Source organism: Physeter macrocephalus, chromosome 16 (genome assembly GCF_002837175.3).
Source record: "Physeter macrocephalus isolate SW-GA chromosome 16, ASM283717v5, whole genome shotgun sequence".
NCBI classification, from domain to species: domain Eukaryota; kingdom Metazoa; phylum Chordata; class Mammalia; order Artiodactyla; family Physeteridae; genus Physeter; species Physeter macrocephalus.
In genome coordinates, this window is record NC_041229.1 from 4,997,916 (window position 1) to 5,006,979 (window position 9,064).

The 9,064-nt window shown below is 44.1% G+C and overlaps 1 pseudogene; it reads right to left on the reverse strand.

Moving 5' to 3' along the window:
- Positions 1–819: 819 nt before the first annotated feature.
- Positions 820–8,191, reverse strand: LOC129392894 (brain protein I3-like; annotated as a pseudogene).
- Between the last annotated feature and the right edge of the window lie 873 nt (positions 8,192–9,064).

The window sequence follows — 9,064 nt, forward strand, 5'->3', positions numbered from 1 at the left end:
CTGTGCTCTGCAACGGGAGAGGCCACAGCAGTGAGAGGCCCGCGTACCAAAAAAAAAAAAAAAAAAAGATATGCACCTCTGGTGTGTTAAGGCACTGAGATTTTAGGGTTTTGTTTGTCATCACAGCATAACTTGACATCGCTCTGACTCATGCAAGTGTGGAGGTTTATTCCTGCCACCACCTAAGAATTGCCTTTATTTTTCGGCCGAGCAGCATATGGGATCTTAGTTCCCCAACCAGGGATCGAATCCATGTCCCCTGCATTGGAAGCGTGGAGTCTTAACCACTGGACCACCAGGGAAGTCCCAAGAATTGCTTTTTAAACAACTTAAAATGTATATAAATCATATGTGTTGATCATGGAAAATTAGAAAATACAAATAAACAGAATAGAAGAAAATAAAAATCATCTATAATCCTACTAGCCAGAGATAAATACTGGTAACATTTTGGTGTCCGTGGTTCCTGTTTTTTCTAAGTCTGTATAAATATATATTTATTTATTATTCTGGAATCTACTTTTTTTTTTTTTTGACAATGGTATGGATCTCATTTATTTAAAACACTATTTGTCACCTTTCTCAAACTGAAGACTGTGAAAAATAAAAGCAGTGCTTTACTGAGCTGTCGTTGACCTGGGAGCAGTGCCGTGCGTGTCCACACTACCGACCCTTGTGCCCTCAGCTCCTCCTGGCAGCGCCCAGTCCCACCTCACTTTACAAAACAGTCCTGAAGCTGAATCCCATAAAGCTACTGTACACGACATTTACATTAGAAAAAGAGAGCTGGGTGTGGGGAAGCCAGGTGTGCTGTTCCCTTTAAGTAAAGTTTGCTGCACAGTTGGGCCATCTTCGCTTCCTCAAGGCAAAACCGCAGATGAACCCAAAGGGGCACAAGACGATGGCCAGGAAGATGCCCAGGAAGGTGAAGGAGTCCTCCCGAGCCCCGACCCTGCAGACAGGGCAGCCTCCAACGACAACGATGGAACTGGCACGGGGCCGGCTGACATTTCGACTGTGGATGTTGCAGACCCTGGGGTGGCGGTGGGGTAACTCTGTGACGAGGTAGGGGGAGGGCGGCCGCGGGGAGGGCGCCGTAGCGGTGCGGGCCGCACGCGAAGTCGCCCTGGCCGGCCTCCAGGTGGTAGGCGGGCGGCCGCTCCTGCAGCAGGGGCTTGTGGTCCAGGGCGGGCGCCTCCCGTTCGCGCTCGGACTCGGCTCTGGCTCGGACTCGCGGGGACGCCCAGACGCCCGGCGGCGAGGCTGGGCCCCCTGGAGGCGGGCGCCGCGGGCTTCCCCCGCCGCGCCTCCCCACGCTTGGAATCTACTTTTTCACTTGACAAAATATCCTGCAGATTTCCCCAAAGCAATACATGTGATTCTAGAACACACTCTTTAATCATTGGGTAGCTTTGCATTATGGCTGTATCATAACTTACATACTGCTGGAGTCTTATCTTCCTCTGCCTAAACTGCTTTCAGTAACATTGCTGCTCCTTTTCCACGTATTTTATCCCTTACTTCCCTTCCCACTCACAGAATGACTCTTAATCATCAACATTTATAGAATGCAAATGAGACCTTCCAAAAATAACTAAAGTGGCCGTGAAATTCACAAGGTGATATTTTCAGATGGGGAAGGAAGAAGCAAAGTTTTTGCAACGTATTTATCCTTTTGATTATTATTATTGTCATTATTATTCTTATTTGCTTGGGAAATCTTAGTTTTTATTCTCTGAGTAGTAACAAATGACTTGGAGGGGACAAAGGAGATGTCAGGATGGGTAGCAAGAGGAAGCCAGTTAAGTTAGGGTTAGGTGTGGCTGCAAGAAAAAAAGCCACAACAAACTCAAAACTAACAGTAGCTTAAATGAGCAGAAGTTTATGTCACTCTTATATAAACGTCTGGGGACTTCCCTGGCAGGGGGAAGACTTCACGCTTCCACTGCAGGGGGCACGGGTTCGATCCCTGGTCAGGGAACTAAGATCCCGCATGCCGCGTGGTGTAGCCAAAAGGAAAAAATTTAAAATAAAAAAGGAAAAGTCAGGAGGTAGGCACTCCAATACAGTACTCCATGGAGTATCAAAACCCAGACTTCTACTTGCTCTCCTAAACATTTTCTTCCACTCCCGAATTCACTTCCCAAGGTTCACATGGTTGCTTTAACTCTAGCCATTACATCGACATTCCATCCAGAGGGGAGGATATGAAAAAAAGGAGAAGAAAATGTCATTCTTTTAAAATGCACTCTTTTTGGAAGTTGAACATATCATGTCTGCTTAGTCACTTGGCCACCTATGGATGCGTGAGAAGCTGGGAAATATAGTCTTTATCCTCAGTGTTCATGTGCCCAGATAAAAATCAAGAATGCTATTGCTGGGACTTCCCTGGTGATCCAGTGGTTAGGATTCAGTGCTCTCACTGACGAGGGCCTGGGTTCAATCCCTGGTCGAGGAGCTAAGATCCCAAGACGCACAGCGTGCCCAAAAAAAAAAAAAAAAAAAGGATGTTATTGCTATAGAAGAAGGAGAGAATGGATGTTGGATATTGGGGCACAATCAGATATCTCTGCCATGAGAACCACCAGATGATTAATAAATGTCAAAATTTTTCTAAAGTAAATTATTTAATTATATGTAGTTTAATTGAAAGTAACTATAAAACTAGTCCTTCGTGGAGGAGGATCAAACTCAAGGAAAATATCAATTACATTAACAGTCAAATGTAATCAAACTCTCGCCATGAACAGATGGGCTAAATAAATACACATTCAGTACTTTAATCCCTGCTGGATTTCTGAAATCAGCCAGCTCCCTCTGAACGAACATGTGTTAAAGGAAAGAACAACGGATATCCCTTGAGTATCTTCATTAGCACCTGGTTTCATCAGACTGGGGCTATATAATCCATCAGGAGCTGAGAGCTGCAGATTCCATGGCATACCCAGATCCAATTCCCAAATCCCTTGGGTAAAGGAAGTGAGAAGAGTAGGCTATATGGAGACAGGAAGAAAGCTAGTCGCCTTGACAACCCAGTGACTTTGCTCCCGCTGCTTCAACTGTCTAGAATCTCTTGTCCCTTCTCCACATGAAGAAATGCTGCTCTTCTTTCTCATCGTTTAAGGTACCATTCAAATATTTATTTGCTTCCCATGATGCTTGTTCCCTGACTCTTTAATGTTGGGATCCGTTCATTCATCCATTCGGCAAATACTGAGAAGTCTATCACATGCCAGGAGCGGTACATGGCACCGGGTAGGAGTACTCACTAGTCTTCAGTTAGACGAGTCTGTGCCTTCAAGCCACATATAACACCAATTAGGATGGCTAGCCTAGCGCTCCCCCAGTGTGCTAGGCTAACTGTCTAAACAAAGGATGGAGCGCTTCTACAGAGCAGAAACCTGGTGTTTTAATTGACAAATACTTACAGAGCACTATGTGCCAGCCACTGTTCTGTTCTGTGTGCATTAAGTATATTGATTCTTTCAAGTCATATAGCAATCCCATGAGTTATAGTCTCATTATTACCTTATTTCACAGATAATGAATCTGAAGCATAGAGAGGGTAAGTGTGCCCAAGGTCACACAGCTAGTAAGCAGTGAAGCTAAGATAAACGCACATTCAGTGCTTTACTGTGAGTCTGGCTCTAGTGTGCATGCTTCACTAATATGCCATGTTTTATAATGATTCATGCTACCTGAATTCCTAGTATTTACTAGGATGCCTGGAACATAGTAGGTATTCAATAAACATATGTTGAATAGAAATGAGCCAGCTGCTTGACATTGGGCAAGTTATCCTCTCTGAAACACAACTTCTACAAAGAAGAAATTGGACTGGGAGATCTCTAAGTTTCCTTGAAACTCTAAATTTGTTCCCTGTTCACATACTAGATAACTTAGGTCTGGCAGAGCTATTGAGGGATCATCAGAAGGAGTCCTAGAGTTTAGTCTGATTTCAACTATAGCAGGCAGGTGGGAATTCCTTTAGCTGATTGAGTTTTTTAGGATGTCCCACCTTTTTGAGTCTGAGGAGTAGACGATTTATAGGTTCTGGGAATGATGTACTGTAGCAGGATAAATAGGATATCTAAAAAGTTCCTTGAGGGGCTTCCCTGGTGGCACAGTGGTTGAGAGTCCACCTGACGATGCAGAGGACACGGGTTCGTGCCCCGGTCCGGGAGGATCCCACATGCCGCGGAGCGGCTGGGCCCGTGAGCCGTGGCCGCTGCGCCTGCGCGTCCGGAGCCTGTGCTCCGCAACGGGAGAGGCCACGACAGTGAGAGGCCCGCGTACCGCAAAAAAAAAAAAAAAAAAAAAAAAAAGTTCCTTCATTGGGTGGAAAGGTAAAGCGCTTTCCTCTTGCATGGACAGTAGTTTTGTAACAGAGAATATTTTGGTCACACTTCACTTCAATTTCAAGCGGCCTTGGATTATATTCTGAACTGCTATGGATTCGTGATAGAGGGAACACTGTAATGCTTCTCAGACCTCTAATCTTTGTAAATGTGGCTACAAGCAATGCATTATCCCCAATAATAGACTGCTCTAAATTACTTTTTCAGATTACACATTGTGCCCCAAAGACCTAAGGGTACACTGCCAGACCTTTGACCAAAGACCAGCAAAATCCCTATCCTCTCACCAAATGCCAGCTTCGGTCACTGTACTTTGGCCGGTCTTCTCCCCCCTGCAGCGTCAGCTGGCCTTCACATTACCCTTCCCCACTCAGCTCCTGCTGCCTGGTAATCACTGAACTGGCAGGATTGCCGACTCTGGTGAGTAATGGTCAGACAGGGGCAGCGCCCTGGGCTAAGACTGACTGTTCGGGAGAACACTGGTGCTCGGGAGCTTCCCTAGACCTCCATCAACAGTCGTACTATTTTCTCTGCGGAGCAGGACCGTGTGCCCTTGCACTTGAGGATCTAATGTACCCCGACTGGTTTCGACTATTTGCTTGACTCTGAAAGCCTCTGACGTAACACTTTATTGTTTTGCTGAGGCAGGAATTGAACGCACGCCCTGCGAGATTGGTATAAAGTTCAGAGTGAGTCTCTTTGCCAGTTAGTGAGTGTTAGTCAAACACCTAACAGCTGGGCATGGCTCCTTTTAGGCATCTAAGATTTGATCTCCATTAATTTTCCTGACAACCCAGTGAGATTCTTCTTACTATTATCCCAATTTTATGCATGAGCGAATGATATGTTCTAGTGCTAATCATACATTTAAACATTCTTGGAGGTCTAAGAGTGTCTCCTTCCCCCAGAGGGAGGAGAGGTAAGGGCAAACTGTGGGTTAAGGGGCGAGTTCCTAGCATACACCATTGTACGGAGGCTCTGCTCTTCATTGATGGATGAATTTCTTCCCTTCATCCCCAGTCTCTATTTTTATTCCTTTCCTCCATAATTCTTGTAAATAATGTAGTGTTTTGTATGTATGTGTTTTTAATTGACTTATGTGTCTAATTGCGCTTACATCTCATTTTCCTCCTTAATTTTTGAATTCAAGGGAATTCCCTAGTGGTCCAGTGGTTAGGACTCCGCGTTTCCACTGTAGGGGGCACGGGTTCAATTCCTGGTCAGGGAACTAAGATCCCACGTGCCACACCACAGCCAAATGAAAAAACATTTTTTTTTAAATTCAAAACTATGTTTTTAATATCCAACCATGTCACTAACTGTATATCCAGTTCAGTGCTTCAATCTGCAGCATGTTATTCCATAGGATACATTCTTAGCACTTTATGTATCCAGCCCCCTAGTTATGGACACTAGGGGAATTTTATATATATAAATCATATATATATCTCATATCTATATATGTAGAAGTGATGTGTCACAGCACATATGTAAACTGCACTTTACTAAGTACCGCCAGATGGCTTTCCAAGTGACTGTACCTGTTTATACTCCTACCACCAATGCATATCGTGATATTATCCATCAAAGTTTTATTTGAATTGGTTTCTGATTTTCTTAAGTTTTTGTATGGCTGGACAATTACCTGGAAGTCTTAGCAAAAGAAAGGTGAGGGGAGTTGGGTGAGTTAGGGCCCCCCTGGTCCCCTCCCCCCACTGATTTACCTCTCCAATCCTCCTGTCCTCCCCAATGTCCCAGAACCTGCTGGAAGAAATTTTCTCTCTGAACCTTCTCCCTGAACAGCTTTTTTTCAGAGTTTTCACCACACATCAACAGAGTGTCCTCCTCGTTCTCTGCTCTCAGAATCCAAATTCTTCCTACTTTTGTGAGGTCCAATTTAAGACCTAGTTCCTCCGTGAAGCCCTGTCTAATGATTCTAGCCTACATGTGTCTCTTCTCATTTTGGCTGTATGTCTCCCATTTGGGGGATTTGTTCATATTCAATGTAACTCTCTTTTATGTTCTATGTTGTTTCCAAAAGAGAGACCGGGCAAGTTAAACGTGTCCTATCTGGTCAGCCCCATCATTAGTTTCTTTACTTCATTTGACTTATACTCTCCCAGCACCTGTGGGAAAATCAGATATTCCCAGCCCTCTCACCCACCCCCTCAAGTCAATCCTCCATAGGATTATAGAAAGATTTCACTAGCAGAATAAACATAGAACAAGCCTTATATCTGCAAAGTATACATCCCGGGGGCCTTGCAAAATTCCTCTCACTGGTTACCCATATCCGTATTGACTCAGAGTTTGTGCAGTTAAAAAGTGTGAGGTAAATCCCAGGTGTGTCTGTGGAACTCGCTGCCGAGCTTCAGCCTGGTCCCCATGGTGCTGTCCTCACTGATCCTTCAACAATCACCTGCTCATTTCCGGAGCAAACACGGTTCCTAGCAGAAAATGATCTCTTTCTATCTCTTTCCCATAATCCACCCACCGAAATTAAATGAATTGGGAAAAATACCCTTTCCCACCACTGATTCACTATACTGTTTTCCATTCTTAGTTTTCACAAAAAACCTCCAGTTTTTGTAACAAAAATTCCTAGTTACTAAGCCAAAATTGACTTTCTTCTTTCTTACAATCAGAATTTTGATGTTATTCAGGATGGCATGAATCTCCTGTAAAAGTACATTTCTCAATCTGTTTGGCAGCTGGAGTTTTATGTGACGGTTATCGCCATTACAATGAAAGCCAAAGTTACTGCATAAGACTTTCAGTGATGTTCCTTAAAGAGAAATCACTCAGGGGCACTCACCATTGCTCCTCGTCCTTTCTTCTTATTCCTCTTAGACTGTGGTCATGATGCCTGGGGAAGAGGGTAGAGTAGGTGCCACTTGGGTGTCATGAAGATGGAGACAGCATACGCTAAGCATGGCTTAAAGGAAAGAGAAAAGGAAGCTGGGTCTCTCATGACGTTGTGGAGCTACCATACCCACCCTGGACTCTGTTCCTCTAGGTGCTTTGTAAGGTAAGAAAAAAATAAAACTTCTAATTTGTTCAACCACTGGTTTTTTTGGTGTTATCTATTACACGCTGTCAGACTCAAATCCTGATTGTCATTTGTCTTTGACAAACCTCTTCTCTGGAAGAATCTTGCCCTGGTTCAAAGGCAGCTTAGGAAAAAAATCTGGTGTTTTTGGAGAGCCCAAAGGTTCTCCAGGTCAGACCCCTAGTATCCACATATCATGCTGTGCACTCTGCCTCTTTCTTCCATCTCATGAACCTCTGTAGGTGATATGGGATATCACCCAGTGGTTTAGACGTTTTCGGCAGACTCTTACTTGCTGGTGGAGAATTCCTGCAAGGATAAAGCATTTTAGTTTCTTGCAGTGGGGGGATGAGCATGTGGCCTGCTTCTGTCCAAGGAGATCCAGAAGGGAAGGCAACTGGGAAGCTTCTCTCACAGAAAGGGACCCGTGAAAACAAATGTCCCTTCCTCTTCACTGGATATGTTGCTTAGAAATGCTGAGCCATCTTGTGATCAGTGACTCTGTGAGGGGAGTGAAGACCTGGATGGGAAACACTCAGGCCCTTGACCTGTCTCCAAGTCACACCACCAATCCTGGACATGAACTGCCTTTGAACATCTGGTTAATTGTTTTTTCCACTTTCGGGTATATTCTGTTACTGGCACTTGAAAGAACTCTAAATGATACAGGGTTGTCAGAATAGGGCTGGCTGCCATCTTCACAATTTCTAGATCTGTTTCTTTGAATTAAGCTCCTCTGTTCCCTTGCCACGTAGATCCCTGAACCACCTGTGTTGCCGGTCATTAGACAAGCTCAGACAGGCCTGAATCTGCAAGGCGTGTAGTTCAGGCTTTATGCTGGGACTCTGCTTTACAAGCGCAATGTAATTCCTATTCCAATTCTTGACTTTTTTAGTATTGTAAATTTTAATACAATCACCACTGTGTGGTATGTTATTTTTTAAAATAGTAAAACAATTTGGATGCTTGATAAAAAGTCTTTACAAGGGAAACAGGATTGTTATAAAATATCAGAATTATATTTTAATTTTTTTTTTTTTTTTTTTTTTTTTTTTTTTTTTTTGCGGTACGTGGACCACTCACTGTTGTGGCCTCTCCGGTTGCGGAGCACAGGCTCCGGACGCGCAGGCTCAGCGGCCACGGCTCACGGGCCCAGCCGCTCCGCGGCATGTGGGATCCTCCCGGACCGGGGCACAGAACCCGCGTCCCCTGCATCGGCAGGCGGACTCTCAACCACTGCGCCACCAGGGAAGCCCCAGAATTATATTTTAAAAAATCCACAAACAGGAATTAAAATATGTGGAGTCAAACTTTTATGACCTAATTGAAATGTTTGAAAATATTTTGCAGGTTTTTAGGAACAATTAATAGCCTTCCAACAAGATACCAAAGATAAATATTTGCTACAAATAAGTATTGTCTTATTTCCATGGGTACATCCTAATATATCTCCAGATGACATATTTGCTGCTAGTTAATCCGGTGGTATTAATTTATGCTTTAAATCAAGTGGGGACTGCAGGGTAGACAGGCTGAATATTTAACATTTCCGTTCGAATCGTCAAGATACATATAAATCTTAAATCGTTCTTCGGTCTCTTTTGCCACAGTGGCAGGAGTGCTGTCTAGATGGTCAGTTCTAAACCGAGTCAGTCCA